Source organism: Mus caroli, chromosome 4 (assembly GCF_900094665.2).
Source record: "Mus caroli chromosome 4, CAROLI_EIJ_v1.1, whole genome shotgun sequence".
Taxonomy (NCBI): Eukaryota; Metazoa; Chordata; class Mammalia; order Rodentia; family Muridae; genus Mus; species Mus caroli.
Window position 1 is genome coordinate 103961478 of NC_034573.1, and position 17217 is coordinate 103978694.

General features: G+C 38.5%; 1 protein-coding gene across 1 annotated transcript in view; it reads left to right on the plus strand.

Moving 5' to 3' along the window:
- Nucleotides 1–13015: 13015 nt before the first annotated feature.
- The window catches only part of LOC110293135 (selection and upkeep of intraepithelial T-cells protein 1), a 25058-nt gene continuing 20856 nt past the window's right edge, over nucleotides 13016–17217 (plus strand). The window contains exon 1 of the mRNA XM_021160927.1: nucleotides 13016–13090. The gene's annotated coding sequence lies outside the window, so the exon portion shown is untranslated. The remainder of the gene's footprint in view (nucleotides 13091–17217) is intronic.

Below are 17217 nucleotides of genomic sequence, written 5' to 3' on the forward strand. Positions count from 1 at the left end.
GTTTGTGTTTTTTCACGAGATGAAGATAGAGCTCGGTGGCTGCAAAAATGATTAATTCGTCAGATAAACACAGACTCTGACTCTTCTCTTAAGTATCATTCTAAAGACTAAAATTCCTCTTGTGCTTAGAATTCAGCTGAGAATGGAAGCTCCCAGGAAAACTGTTTTCCTGCTACTCTCTAAAGAGCCTCCTCTACAGGAGGCCAGTGACTAGCCTTAGCTTTACAATTTGCAACTGAATAAAGTCCCTAGACTTCCCCAAAAAGAAAATTTGCATTGCTACTTTCTCATTGTCTAGATCTCTTTCTTTTTTCAAACAGGTTAATCGACATTCTCCAGCCGGACCAACAGGCATACATTCCCCTCCCCCAAGAGCACACAGGTGGCAACTGCTATCTTCCTTCCAAGGACATTCCAGCACGTGGCTTTCAGTCTGAGTTAGAAATTAGGTTTACCAGAGGACTAGAAAGGTAGAAATTTCAAATATTTACAGAGATGGAATTTTATTTTGATAGATGGGCTTAGTCCCTTAGCTGGCCTCTAGCTTTTAACCCTTGCTGTTACTGCAAGGTNTCCTTAGTTCCTCAGGCTATGGAAATAACAGAGATGAGGAGGAACGACTTCCAGCTCCTATTTTAGCCACAAATCATGGTGTTACTAATGACATAATTCTTGCCTAGGCCTTGCTAAATCTGAGGTTGACAATTCTCCTTTAGGAGCTGCACAGTACTCAGAATTGTGAATACTGGTTCGTGATCATACGAATACAGTATGAGTATTACTTGGTGCAGAGAATTACTGCAGGGGAAGGTCCAGCTTGACCATTTCTGAGTTCCCTGTGCGACATACCTGATTTAAAATAGAGGTTGGTATCTGATTCCAGCTAAAAAACAAAAAATACCTAAGGCTCTGCCTCCCCCTCCCCCAAAAATACCAAGAGCCACAGGTGTGGGTTGTGATTGCACCCACTGGAGGAATTGGGTCAATGTCCACCCAAGCCAAGGTTAAAAGCCCACTCATCTACGGATGAGAAAATCATTTGATCACCTCAGTTTAGCATTGTCTTATTAAACTTAATTAATAGGGGGGAGAGAGGTTGGAGACTGTACTGTGAAGGCAAGCCCTTCACTGCCTCCCACCCAAATGAAAAAGCCAATTGGCCTTGTACTACGGAGCCGGTCATACCCCTTCTCCCTGTTTCCCGCCTGTCATCCATAAATGCGGTGGAATATCAACTCAGTGTTATTCTTAATAAAGTGTATTTCAAATTTGTTCAGTCAAACTTAGCCAGCGTTCCAATGCCCTACTTAAAATGCAACCAGGAAGTTACCTATTCAGCACTAATTAGCATTATAAAGTCAGAGCCTACAGCTCAGGGCTATTCTGTTAGTTGCTCACTAGGATAGAAAGGACAGTCTTAGCCAGATACAGTTTACCATAAGAAAAGTTAGAGAATCCCACGAAAGCAGGTTTTTTCTCTAGCCCTAAGAATTCAGGCAGAACTATTGAGCATAAATCATTTTTTTGCCTCAGGCCAGTCCCTCCCCCCCCCCTTTTTTTGCTAACAAATGGGAGGAGATGTAGTCTCCCCACCTCCAGCCTGGAACCTGCTTGCTCAAGGGTGGAGTTTCCTGCTCATTCGTTCTGCCACGCCCACTGCTGGACCATGCCACTTTGCTGCTTGGAGCCACACACGTGCTCGCCCTGCTACTGGACCCGGAGGCTATTTGGTGGGAATCGGGTCCCCTCCCCTTTCTTTTATAACTGAGTGTCTGAACAAGTAAAATGGAGCTTTGAACAGAATGACCATTATCTTGGCTCTGTTTCTTCTTTCTCCCTGTCTAGTTCCTCCCTTAGCTCAAGTGGTCATCTCAGTCGAACCATTCTCATTGCGAGCTGCTGGCCAGCCGCAACAGTGAGGGATGTGTTTTTTTTTTCCCTAATTTCTTTCTTGTTTATCCTTTGTGTAGAGAAAGGTCACTGATTTGTTTGAGCTACTTTTATATCCAGCCACTTTGCTGAAGTTGGTTATCACATTTACAAGTTTTCTTATGGAAAACTTTTTGAAGTCACATAAGTATATTATCATATTGAAAGAAAATGAGATTTTGTATCTTGTGAGTTGTTTAGGAGCCTGAGCCCCGGCCTGGGGATGAGAACAAAGCAGAACAGACAGGGCTGTTGTTAAGACATTCCTAAGAACAGCTTGATTGTACAAGCAGGGCTATCTTGTCTGGGTCAACACCACCTGGCCGGAACCTCCCCTCTATCTACTGCCCCTTGATGCCGGGTAAAGTCATACATCAACTGGTTGCTATGTGAACAAAGATAAGCCCCCAGCCCACAGGAACAAAGTCCTGATGCCCTGTAATCTTTCTGTTAATGTTTGAATAAGCCAATAGTGTGTCGCTATGCTGAATTCCACACCCCTAAGCCCCTTACCCCATAAAAATCCCTAGCTTTCGAGCCTCGTGGCCAACATCTGTTATCTCCTGTGTGGGATGCATGTTGGTCTAGAGCTCCGTAATTAAATGTCCTCATGTAATTACATCAAGAGATGGTCCTTCGTGATTTTTTGGATGCACGTCAAATCGGAAATTGGGTGGGGGTTTCCCCACTAGGTTCTTTCAATATCATCTGCAAAGAGTGATATTTTGACTTCTACCTTTCCAATTTGTGTCCCCTTTACTTCCTTTTGTTGTGTAATTGCTCTGGCTAGGATTTGGAGTCCTGTATTTAGTGGTAGGGAGACAGTGGGCAGCCTTGTCTAGTCCCTGATTTTAGTGGGATTGCTTCAAGTTTCTCTCCATTTTCTTTGATGTTGACTACTGGTTTGCTGTAGATTGCTTTTACTATGTTTATGACTGGGCCTTGAATTCCTGATCTTTCCAATAATTTTATTATGAAGGAGTGTTGGATTTTTGTCAAAAGCTTTCTGAGCATCTAATGAAATGATTATGTGGTTTTTATGTTTGAGTTTGTTTATATAGTGGATTATGTTGATGGATTTCCATCTATTGAATCATTTCTACATCCCTGGGATGAAGCCTACTTGATCATTATGGATGATCATTTGGATGTGTTCTTGAATTTGGTTTGTGAGAATTTTATTGAGTATTTTTGCATCGATATTCTTAAGGCAAATTGGTCTGAAGTTTGCTTTCTTTGTTAGTTCTTTATATGGTTTAGGTACCAGAGTAGTTGTGTCTTCATAGAACCAGCTGGGTAGTGTTCCTTCTGTTTGTATTTTGTGGAATAGTTTGAAGAGTATTGGTATTAGATCTTTTTTGTAGATCTGAAAGAATTCCGCACTAAACCTATCTGGTCCTGGGCTTTTACTTGTTGGGAGACTATTAATGACTGCTTCTATTTCTTTAGGGGTTATGGAACTATTTAGACGGTTTACCTGATCCATTTTTAACTTTAGCACCTGGTATCTGTCTAGAAAATTGTTCATTCCATTCAGATTTTCCAGTTTTGTTGAATATAGGCTTTTGTAGTAGGATCTAATGATTTTTTTGGATTTTCTCAGTTTCTGATGTTATGTCTCCCTTTTCCTTTTTGATTTTGTTAATTTGGATACTGACTTGTGTTCTTTGTTTAATCTGGCTAAGTGTTAATCTATCTTATTGATTTTCTGAAAGAACAGGCTCCTGGTTTGGTAGATTCTTTGTATAGTTGTTTTTTTTTTCTACTTGGTTACATTTAGTCCTGAGTTTGTTTATTTCATGCCATCTATTCCTCTTGGGTGTATTTGCTTCTTTTTGTTCTAGAGCTTTCAGATGTGCTGTCAAGCTGCTAGTGTATATTCTCTCCAGTTTCTTTTTGGAGACACTCAGAGCTATGATTTTTCTTCTTAGCACTGCTTTCATTTTGTCCCATAACTTTGGGGTTGCTGTGGCTTCATTTTCATTGAATTCTAAAAAGTCTTTAATTTCTTTCTTTCTTTATATCTTGATCAAGTTATGATTGAGTAGAGTGTTGTTCAGTTTCCATGTGTATGTGGATTCCAATTGTTTTTGTTGTTATGGAAGACCAGTCTTAGTCTATGGTGATCTGATATAATGCATGCGATTATTTCAATATTTTTGTAACTGTTGACACCTCTTTTGTCATCGATCATATGGTCAGTTTTGTATTAGAAGGTACCATGAGGTGCTGAGCAGAAGGTATATTCTATTGTTTCAGAATAAAATGTTCTATAGATATCTTTTAAATCAATTTGGTTAATAACTTCTGTTAGTTTCACTGTGTCTCTGTTTAGTTTCTGTTTCCATGATCTGTCCATCGATGAGAATGGGGTGTTGAAGTCTCCCATTATTATTCTGAAAAGTGCAATGTGTGCTTTGAGCTTTAGTAAAGTTTCTTTTATTAATATGGGTGCCCTTGCATTTGGAGTATAAATGTTCATAATTGAGAGTTCTTGGTAGATTTTTCCTTTGATGTGTATGAAGTGTCCTTCCTTATCTTCTTTGATAACTTTATGTTGAAAGTTGATTTTATTTGATATTAAAATGGCTACTCCAGCCTTTTTCTTGGTGCTTTTTGCTTGTAAAATTGTTTTCCATCCTTTTACTCTGAGGTAGGGTCTGTCTTTGTCACTGAAGTAGGCTTCCTGTACTAAGCAAAGTAGTGGGTCCTGTTTACATATGCATCTCTTAATCTATGTCATTTTATTGAGAAATCGAGTTCATTGATATTAAGAGATATTTAGGAAAAGTGCTTGTTGCTTCCTGTTATTTTTGTTGTTAGAGGTGGAATTATGTTTATATGGCTATCTTCATTTTGGTTTGTTAAAAGAAGACTATTTTCTTGCTTTTTCTAGGATGTAGTTTACCTCCATGTGTTGGAGTTTTCCATTTATTATCCTTTGAAGGGCTGGATTTCGGGAAAGATATTGTGTAAATTTGTTTTTGGAATGTCTTGGTTTCTCCACCTGTGGTGATTGAGAGTTTTGGTGGGTATAGTAGTCTATGCTTGCCTTTGTGTTGTCTCACGGTCTGTATGACATCTGCCCAGGAGCTTCTGGCTTTTATAGTCTCTAGTGAGAAATCTGGTGTAATTCTGATAGGCCTGCCTTTATGTATTACTTGACCTTTTTCCCTTACTGCTTTTAATATTGTTTCTTTATTTTGTTCATTTTTTGTTTTGACTATTATGTGATGGGAGGAATTTCTTTTCTGGTTCAATTTATTTGGAGTTCTGTAGGTTTCTTATATGTTCATGGGCATCACTTTCTCTAGGTTAGGGAAGTTTTCTTCCATCATTTTTGTTGAAGATATTTACTGTCCCTTTAAGTTGGGAATCATCACTCTCTTCTATACCTACTATCCTTAGGTTTGGTCTTCACACTGTTTCCTGGATATCCTAGATATTTTTGGTTAGGAGCTTCTTATATTTTGCATTTTCTTTGGGTGTTGTGTCAATGTTTTCTATGGTATCTTCTGCACCTGAGATTCTCTCTTTTATCTCTTGTATTCTGCTGGTGATGTTTGCATCTATGACTCCTGATCTCTTTCCTAGTTTTTCTTTCTCCAGAATTGTCTCCTTTGTGATTTCTTTATTGTTTCTAATTCTATTTTTAGATCCTGTATGGTTTTCTTCAGTTCCTCACCAGTTTTGTTGTGTTTTCCTGCAATTCTTTAAGAGATTTTTATGTTTCCTCTTTAAGTTCTTCTACCTGTTTACCTATGTTCTGCTGTATTTGTTTTAGGGAGTTATTTATATCCTTATTAAAGTCTCCTATTATCATAATGAGATGTGATTTTTAATCCAGAGTTGTGCTTTTCTGGTGTGTTGGGAGAAATGGGTTCTGATGATGCCATGCTGCCTTAGTGTTTGTTGCTTACTGTCCTGCACTTGTCTTTCACCATCTGATTATCTCTGGTGTTAGTTGGTCTTTCTGTCTCTGACTGGAGCTTGTCCCTCCTGTGGGCCTGTAAGCCTTTGTCAGCCCTCCTGGGAGACCAGCTCTCTCCTGGCAGAACCTTTGTACAGAGGGCTGTGGAACAGCTTTAGCTCCTGGGTGCAGGTGGCAACTGGAAGGTTCCTGTCCCAACTGCTCTACTGTTCCTGTGCCTGTGAGCTCCTGGTCGGTCCTTCTTTAGACAGTTATTGGAGAGAAAGTGTTGATTTTACCTCTTGACTAGGGAGTAAGAGTACTCCTGGGTGACCAGTTCTCTTCTGGCAGCACCTGTGTACAGAGGGCTGTGGAACAGCCCCAGCTCCTGGGTGCTGATCCTGCCTCCTGTTTTTAAGCACATTTTGACATCAGCAATAGTGTTGGGATTAGTTATCTGTGGATGTAATGGATCACATCGTGGGGAGGTCTGGAATGACCTTTTCTTTAGTCTCTGCTCTGTTTTTGTCCTTGCATATCCTTTAGACACGAACAATTCTGGGTCTAAAATTTTTTTAGATAGAAGGATATCATCCTAAGTGAGGTAACCCAATCACAAAAGAACACACATAATATGCACTCACTGATAAGTGAATATTAGCCCAGAAGCTCAGAATCCTTAGAAGGGGAAACAAAATACCCATGGAAGGATTTACAGAGACAAAGTTCAGAGCAGAGACTGAAGGAACAACCATCCAGAGACTGCTCCACTTGGGGACCCATTCCATAAACAACCACCAAACTCAGACACTATTGCATATGTCAACAAGAGCTTGCTGACAGGAGCCTGATATAGCTGTCTCCTGAGAGGCTCTGCCAGTGCCTGGCAAATTCAGAAGTGGGTGCCCAGAGTCATCCATTGGATGGAGCACAGGGTCCTCAATTAAGGAGCTAGAGAAAGGACCCACGGAGCTGAAGGGGTTTGCAGCCCCATAGGAGGAACATCAATATGAACTAACCAGTACCCCCAGAGCTCTTTGGAACTAAACCACCAATCAAAGAAAACACATGCTCTAGGTGCATATGTAGCAGAGGATGGCCTAGTTGGTCATCAATGGGAGGAAAGGGCCTAGGTCCTGTTCAGGTTCTATGCCCCCGTAAAGGGGAATGTCAGAACCAGGAAAGGGAGTGGGTGGGTTGGGGAGCAGGGGGAAGGGGGGAGGATAGGTTATTTTTGGAGGGAAAACTAGGAAAGGGGATAACATTTGAAATGTAAATAAAGAAAATATCTAATAAAAGGAAAAACATTAGATAGGTGGGTGGTCCCATCCCTTCACTGGAGGCCATGACTATCTACTGGAGCTAGTTTCTTCAGGTTCTATATCCCTTCTGTTTGTGTATTTACATTAAAAAAAATCATCCTAATTGGGTCTTGGAAATCTCTTGCATTTCTGATGTCTGGGACTAAGGAAAAAAAAAGAAAAGAAAGGATACTAATTAAAAATTCAACTGGCAAATCTCGAATGGCCAAGAAACAACTAAAGAAATGCTCAACTTCCTTAGTCATCAGGGAAATGCAAATCAAAACAATTATGAGATTCCACCTTACACCAATCAGAATGGCTAAGATCAAAAATTCAGGTGACAGCAGATGCTGGTGAGGATGTGGAGAAAAGGAAACACTCTTCAATTGCTGGTGGGATCGCAAGCTGGTACAACCACTTTGGAAACCAATCTGGTAGTTTCTCAAATAATTGGGAATAGTTCTACCAAAGGACCCCATTATACCACTCCTGGGCATATACCCAAAGATGCTCCAAAACATAGCAAGAACATGTGGTCCACCTTGTTCATAGCAGCCTTATTATAATGCATGCCTGCATTTCTTATAGACAGGATACATTTTGGGTTGAAAGTTTTATGGATGGGTTGGTGTCTCTGTCACTCCACCGGGGTTCCTCTCTGGATACAGGAGGTGGATACTTCAGTTTCCATATCCCCAATGTTGTTAGTTACAGCCAAAGTCACCCCCACTGATTCTTGATTGCTTCCCTTATCCCAGATTTCTGTCCTGGATATGACACCCTGCCTCACCCCTGTATGTTTCAGATTTCTATCCATTTTCATGGCCATCAAGCCATCTCTCCTGTCATCCACACCTGATCCTGAAACCCTCAATTTCACTCCCTACTTCCCCTCTGAGAAAATAAATTTTGCAGGAATATGGGTGGAACTTGAGAATATCATCCTGAGTTAGGTAGCCCACTTCCAAAAGGACATGTGTGGTGTGTACTTACATGTAAGTGGATACTAGGCATAAAATACAAGTACCTTGTTATACAACTCAGTATCAAAGAAACTAAACAAGAAGGAAGGGCCAAGTGAGGAAGCTTGACTTTTACTTACAAGGGGGAATAAAATAGTTATAAGAGGCAGATGGAGGGAGTAATTTACATTTTAAATAAGACCTCACTTTATGAATTATTGCTAAGGTTCTGCCTGCTCCTGAAGCAAAACAAGATATATGAAGAACATAGTTTTTAATTAACATTATATATTAGCAATCTAATGAAAACTTTCAGGTTTCTCTTTCATGAATATCTTGTATTTTACTGCAAGTGTGCCATCACAAAGAATTCAGGCTTATATACTTTTTATGCTGTCTTTTCATACATAATTCTTAGGGTTATTACTCTGCATCCGAGGTTTTTAATTCTTCTCTCTTAACATATAGGGAAATTTAATACTGACTATCTGTTCCTCTTCTAATGGAACACAGTGTCTTTTGTATAGATCACTTCACACTCCTCTAATGTATTCCATTTACTGATAATTACTATTTTCATCCTTCTTGAACATTTTTTGCACACTTTCCCCCTTTTATCTCTTTTTTATTGCTGTAAAGAGACATCATTACCAGACGACTTATAGAAGAATGCGTTTATTGGGGCTTGCTTCTATTTTCAAAGGGTAAACCTATGACCATTTTGTGAGAAGCAATTTACAGCAGACAGGCATCGTGCGGAGAAGTAGCATAGAGTTAACATCTCATCCACAAGTTGTAGAAAAGAAGGGAAATAGACAAGCAGTTAGAGAGACAGATAGGGACTATTATATTAGGTATCATGTGTAATTTGAAGGTATTTTATGTCTTGAGAAGTTGTTAATTTTCTTATGTAAATGTTAAAATATTGTTCCAAGAAACTTAAATATTAGTATATCTTTGTATCTATGAGGATCATGGAACTAACCTTTCATGGATACCAATGGATGATTACATATTTATGATCTAACCACTAAATATCAATGGCTACCAATATATTTAAAAGAAAAAGATAACCAAATATTACAATTTACTGGATATAAATATATGATATACTCCCCCCCCCCTTTTTGGTTTCCTTTATTAAGCCTTGGAGCTGGTGAAAAAGCTTGTCAGGTAAAAGTGATTGGTAATAAATCTGTAGACCTGAGGTTAATCCCTGGAATGCACATGATAGGAAAAGACTAATTCTCTCAAGTTGTCCTCTTACCTCTATATGTGTACTGTAGTGACAAACAGACACATTCACACACTAAATAAATAAATGGCTAAATAATCAAAATTAAAGTCTGATTAAACATCTCATCAAGCAGTTCTCAACCTGATATTTGTGACTCCACTAGGGCTTGAATGAGCCCTTTACATAGATCACCTAAGACAATATGCATGCCAGATATTTACATAATATTAGCCAAATTACAGTTATGGAATAGCAATGAAAATAACTGCATGGCTGAGGGGGTCGCCAGAACATGACAAAATGTATTAAGAGGTGGGAGCATTAGGAATGTTGAGAACCATTGCTCTAACTCAATCTCCAATTTACATAATGTCTAAGAATAAGACAAATATGAAAGGTACACTAAACAAAATATATACCCATGCTTCAAATTATACAGTGAATTTGTCAGAAAAATAAATGTGTTTTTAGTAAAAATGTATAATTCAAAAAACACATAAAAGTATACTAACTGTTATATTATTTTAAAATGTCTTCCCAAATCCATGTAGTAAAGTGTTACAAGATCCATAGCCTGGTGTGACTGGGAACAGGGCAATGAAATCTTGAAGAGTTCCATATGATCAAAGTTCTCTGTGGTACTGTGCATATTCCCTCATAAGTATAGGATCTTGCCTGCTCCCCCCCCCACCTTTATTTTTCTCTCTGGCTTCCCATACATGGTAATAGACTTTGCTATTTATCTGATCATTTTGAGTTGCCTTTGCATAGTAGGCCTAAAAGATACATCTTCATTATGGTGACTGGAGATCTCAAAAATTACCAGCCAAAATAAATCTAATAAACCTTTTTTTTTTTTAGTTTATTAACTTAGATATTTGCTATAAGAGTAAATAGTTTATTTATACATAGAGTTGTTACCAAGATGGGATATCCCCCCATTACTATATGCCTGAAAATGTGGTAGAGCTTTTGGAATATTTTGGAAGGAATTAATAAAAGATTATTAAACCAGCTAGGTAAAGACTTGCAAGCTACAAGAAGTCTTAAGGTGATTCTGATTGAAATTTTCAAAGGGTGAATATTGATGAGAGTAAAAGCAATGGTAATAGAATTTCAAACTGAATCTAATTGAAGAGAAAGTGGGAAAGAGCCTTGAAATCATTGGCACAGGGAAACATTTCTTAAACAGAATTCCAATGTCTCATGCTCTAAGATCAAGAATTGATAAATGGGACCTCATGAAACTGGAAAGCTCCTGTAAGGCAAAGAACATAGTCAATAAGACAAATCAGCAACCTACAGATTGGGAAAAAAAAACTTCACTAACCCCACATCCAATAGAGGGCTAATATCTAAAATATGTAAAGAACTCAAGAAAGTAAACACCAAAAAAAAAAACAAAACAAAACAAAAAAACCAACAACACAATCAAAAAAATGAGGTATAGAACTAAACAAAATTCACAACAGAGGAATCTTGCATGGCTGAAAGCACCTAAAGAAATGTTCAAAGCCCTTAGTGATTAGAGAAATGCAAATCAAAATGACCCTGAGATTCCACCTTACACCAGTCAGAATAGCTAACATCAAAACATCAAAACCTCAGGTAACAACACATGCTGGAGAGGATGTGGAGAAAGAGGAACACTCCTCCATTGCTGGTGGAACTGCAAACTTGTACAACCACTCTGGAAATCAAACTGGAGGTTCTTCAGAAAATTGGAAATAGATCTTCCTGATGACTCATCGATACCACTCTTGGGAATATACCCAAATATGTCCCACCATGCCACAGGAGTACTTGTTCCACTATGTTCATAGTGGCCTTGTTTGTGATAGTTAGAAGCTGGAAAAAAAGAAAAACCCAAATGTCCTACAACGAAAGAATGGATACAAAAAAATGTGTTTCATTTACACAGTATAATACTACTCAGCTATTAAGAACAAGAGCATCCTGAGTTTTACAGACATTGATGGAATTACAAAATATCATCCTGAGTGAGGTAACTCAGATCCAAAAGAACATGCATGGTACATACTCACTAATAAGTGGATATTAGCCAAAAAAAGTACAGAATACCCAGGGTACAGTTCACAGAACTCAAAAAAGTTAACAAGCCAAAGGGCCCAAGTGAGGATGCTTCAATCCCACTTGGGAAGGTGAATAAAGTAATCATAGGGGGTGGGGGCAGAGGGAGGTAGGAAGCTGGGTGGGAGAGGGGAGGGCAGGGGATAAGGGAAACATGATCAGGTATTGGGGATGGGGGACAGGAGCAAAGTTTTGAGGGCCTGCATAATGAATGGAAATATGCAACTTCAGGAGGTGGGGATAGGGAACCCTCTAGAATGTATCAGAGACCTAGGAGATGAAAGAATCTTAGGACTCAAACAGAGGGACTTAGATGAAATGCCTTACAGTGGGGAGAGGGAACTTGTAGAGTCCACCTCCAGTAGAAAGAAAGGGCATCAAGTGGAGGGTGGAGTTGCCATCTCACAGTCAAAAACTGACCCAGAACTGTGCCTGTTTAAAAGAAATGCAGGGACAAAAATGCAGGAGTCTGAGGTAAAGGAAGTCCAGTGACTGGCTTAAATTGGGATCCAGTTTAAGGAGAGGCTCCAAGTTCTGACACTATTATTGATGATGTGGTGTGCTTACAGAGAGGAGCCTAGCATGGCTGCCCTCATCGAGGCCCAGCAAGCAGCTGAACAAGTCAGATGTAGATACTTAAACACAACTAATGGACAGAAGCTGGGGATGCATATGGTTGAATTAGGGAAAGACTGGAAAAAGCTGAGGAGGAGAGCGACCCCATAGGAAGATAATCTGAAACCCTGAGATATCTCAGACACTGAGCCACCAACTAGGCAGCATACCCTAGTTGGTCCAAGACACTGAAACATATACAGCAGAGGACTGCCTGGTCTGGCCTCAGTTAGAGAAGATGCATTTAACCCTAGAGAGACTTGAGACCCCAGGGAGTGGGGAGGCCTGGAGAGGTGGGGTGGGGGGAAGAAACATCCTTGTGGATATGTGGGTGTGAGAAGGGGTAGAGGAATGGGTTAAGGAATTGTTGGAGGGTGTACTGGGAGGAAAGTAACTACTGGAGTGTACAAAAAGATTAAAGACATTTTTAAAAGGATTTTCCTTTTAATATTTTTAAAGTCATTTTGCTTGCAGCACAGAATCCCTGCTGTATTTCTTTGCTTAACTGGCTTGAGGGTAATTTTGTTTCAAGACTCCTTGCAGCAATCATGGGCTCTCTGAAACATCCCTTGTATATCTAATTTATCTGGAAACCTTTATTTGTCCCCTTTCCCTTCTAAATACAGATTAGGTTCTAAAATCAAATTATCACAGCTCTTGACTGCATTGCTAATTACATGACATTTATGAGTCAGGTTTTGTTTTGTCTCTTCCCACAGTCAAGAGAGTCATGTCAGTACTTGAGTAATGCCAAGTGCAAGAACAGAGTTGAATAATGGTTTCATTTACATGTTGAGGTAATCAGTTCATTGGAAACTTCCCTTGGAAAGTAATGTAAATATTAGAGTCAGAGAATTGTATATCCAGGTGTGACTGCAAAAAAGAAAGTTTGGTAATGAATTCTCCTGGGTCCTATCTGCATCAGGTATATACTTCCCTGGCTCTAGGATAATCACAAAAACACTGTCAGACATCTAGGTGATCTAACTGGGAGTAATCCTACAGAAACAAAAGGGAGCTGACCCAGGATCCCCAGGTCCAAGTAAGTAAGAGAATTTATTAAGATATGGGTATAAGTTGTCTTTCCATAGATTTTTTTTCTAATCTTTTCCACTTCCTATGCTTCATGGAAGGTGCTCTGGCTCTTTATTTTCTGTCACTTGAACTACATCTGAAGATTAGTGAGATATTGTGAGTGAGAAGGATGAATAATAGCCAGCCAGACATTGAATACTTTAGTGTGGTGGTATTGCCCATGAACTTGTTTCCTCACTTTACCCTTCCTGCCATCATTATTTGTAATTTTTTGTATTTAAAATTTTGTATAAATTGTATGTATATTTTGCCTACTACAGCAAAATCTTTAGAACTTTCAGGAAAAATATACCAACTGGCTTTATGGTGTCCAGGTGGTATGTGCTGTCATGACTGCTGTGAGTCCATATGTTCAGCAGCCCTCTCATGTTTGGAAAATATTGACCCATTATAGTCACCCACCTCCTTAAACTCAAGCCAAACAAAACCCAAACATGGAGTAGAAAGATGGGCCTGAAGTCCCGGTGGTATCTGAGGAGGTATTTGTAATTGAAAATAGCTGAGAAAGGAAAGTCAATTTTCTTTAATGGTGTGATCTCTCGTGGGTAGACCAAGGTTCACTGGAATGTGTCACACCTAAGATTATATGGGGCATCTTAAACATGACTGAATAGTTTAACAACAACAACAGCAACAGTAACAACAATAGCAACAGCAACAACAACAACAACAACAACAACAAAGGACACAAAGTGGGTGGGAAGGGAAGGGGGATTGAAAACTGTTAAAAGCTGTTACAAGCTGATGGAGAGGGTGAGTACAATCAACATATTGTATGATATTCTAAAGAACTAGCAAGCTATTTTAAAGCTTTCTTAATAAATTCTGTATACAGTAAAATGTTCACTTATTATTTTAAATGAATTGTTTAGTAGTATTAAATATATTCACATTACTGTGCAACCACCATCATGTTCTATCTCTAGACATTTTTGAAACCCCTCACTACTGTTCAAATAGCTTTTACAAATCAGCAGCATGAGACTTGTCATGATCTATGCCTAAGTGAGAAGAGAATGAAATTTATAGGTCTCTTTAGCAATGTTCCAAAGCACAAATTTCCCTCTAGGAGTATCACTTTCATTTCAACACTGCAAATATTTTTGATATTTGGCTTTCACTCAGATAGTTTTACAAAGTAACCCAGAATAATGACTATGGGTAAAGAAGACATTACTCCTTATAGTCAAACTTTGACTTTTGTCTAGTCCACAGCTCAGACTTGTCCATCAGGTGCATAAAAGTTTACAACAGCACCATGCCAGACCTCTAATCCTAAAAGATGTTAGCCTGCTAGCTAGTAGTTTGGCCACAATTCTGGCCTGAAATTTATACTGCGGTTACTAGTATTACTTAAAATAACTATGCCAAAATGTGGAAAATAATGAGTATTCTAAAATAGCTGTTTTAAAGTACGCTAATTACTGAACTCTAACTTATTAATAATACTTTGTACATTCAGTGTTGACATGGAAGTTCTTATTCAGATATTTGTTTCATTTCTATTATGACTGTATGTTTTTCTTATTTGTATGGTTCATGAATGCAGTGGTCTACAGAGGCCAGAAGAGAATACCAGATCCTTGAAGTTACAGGCAGCTGTGAGCCACTTTAGCTTACTATTGACTACGATTTTCAGTCAATACACTACTCTGGCCTTTAATCACTCCCAACAGGGTGCAGTGACCTATCCGTCTGACCCTCACCTACTGATATAAGACTCTCGAAATGACTAGTGGAAGTCTCAGCAATCAATAAAACAGATCCATAATTGGATATTCTGGTGAGATCTTAGAATTTGTGAACATCTGGCATAAATGGCAAAGAAAATAGTAATATAGATCCAAGACCACTTAGTGAATACAGAATCTTGAATTCATACCTTATGATTTGCAGTCCTTTATATTCTACAACAGAAGGTGGCACTATCAGCCCTGAGTTTAAAGCATATATATCATAGAGTTATTGTCGTAAATCATCTGTACATGATAGGACAAGAGAATTTACTCTTCTTGAGTGTGTTGGCAATTTACTTTGTTGCTAAATGAGTCACTTGATGAGAAATAAGTATGCATAAGATAATATGAGAATGAAAAGACCATATATGTGTCAATGCTTGTGAAGTGTTATAGACTGAGAAGTCAGATACAATGACAGAGTATCTACCTGCTGAGGATAAGTTAATATTTCCTCTATTTGTGTTTTAATGTGGAATCAGAACTTGGCAACATCAACTACATGGTACCAGCTTTGAATGCACGGAACATGCAACAATGCAGGAAGTTTGTATGAAAGTTCTCCAAACCCACAAAAGTTTGTGGTAAAGTTGGAAATCCTGGTAAGAAACTCCAAGAAAACTTTGTAGTAAATGAGGAAGGAAAGTTTAAGTTTTAATGGAAACTTCAGGATGTTGGGGAAGGCAGGCTCAGGAGACATCAACTGTGGAAACTTACAGGCAGAGAATAAGGCTGACCCCATAAAGGATATGTGTGTTGAAGATGGCAGAGTTTCTGGGGGTGGAGGGAGGAAAGTTACACTTAGAACCCAGATAATGACACCATGAGCTCCAGATGCCAGGCATGGAGCTACAGTATTTGCTATTTACTCTTAGTATTACTTTTGTTCTAATATTTCTATTTCATTGCTCCTTACATTTGGAATTGGAATGTTTGCTCTATGCCACTGTGTATTTAAACTATGTTGCTTGTTGTTGGATTTTAGAGTGGTCCAATCAAGAGATTACACCTTAAGTCTCAGAAGAGACTTTCAACTTTTGAACATTAAGACCATTAGAGACTGTGTTAACTTCTAGATTTGGAACAAATGCATTGCCATTATAAGATGAATATGAGCCTATGAGGACACGTGTGTAATGTTGTATTTGAATCTGAAATGCTGTTCTCTTTATTTTTGCCACAAATTTCCAGATAAGAAAGCAACTTAAGAGAGGTTGGGTTTATTTCAGCCTGATAATCAAAGAAAAAGTTTTCAGCCAATCATGACAAGAAAAATAATGTTGGCAGAAACAGGAAGCAGCTAGCTAGAAACAGAGGTGAAGGACATTATTCATTTGACCTTCTTCTTTATATGTCTTCTAGGGTTGCACTCCATGAAATACTGTTACATAGTTAGGCTGGATCTTCCTACCACAAATAACCTGGTATAGAATTTTTCTCACATGTGCCCAGAGAGCTATATCCTAGGTAGATATCCTAGGTTATGTACTCTCAAGTTGACCAGCAATATTTACAATCACAATCTCCATAGGATTCTGGGTCTGAACACTTTGTTCTCAGATGGTAGATTTGTTTTGGAAAGTTTTAGGACGTAAGTTTGGAAAGTTTTTGGTGGAGCTCTGATTTGGTAGTCATCTGGGGACAGGATTTGTGGTTTGGTAGCTTGGCCTTGCTTCTATTCTCTCTTTGTTTCCTGATTGCAGGCTCAATTTTGCTTTATACACTGGCCACCATGTTTTTCCAAGTATGATGCACTGTATCACTTCTTAATCTGTAAGGCAAAACAAAACTTTACTTCATTTATGTGATCATTTTTAGGATTTTGGTATGTGAGGAAATTGTATAATACATCTATAGTAGATGCTACCAGATAACCATGAGGGTCCTTAGAAATGAATTATTCTGACTGTCAAGAAATACATGCTAGTTATCCCATGCAAGACTAATTTCTGTGCAAAATTTTCCTTTACCCAGGTCCATGAATTTCAGGCTACCATTCAGTGTTATTAATTAGATTAAGACTTAGCAATTGAATATTTAAATTCTATGTTGCTCCAATTTTACACTTCTTTAAGTCAGAATATGAACTTGAGTCTTATTAATAGCTCCTATAATAATAGAGAAGATGGGGGTTTCTCTAAAGCTAAGATAGAGACTGCTTAATTCTCCAAAAGTTGTCTCAAATAATTATTTTAACATTTGAAAACCTCCTATTTCTTATACCCATTTTCTAGGTCTGCTGGAAATGGTGAAGAATGCCCAAATTTTACAAATACCTTATCTTTTTCTTTTTCTTTTTCTTTCCTTTCCTTTCTTTTTCTTTTTCTTTCCTTTTTTT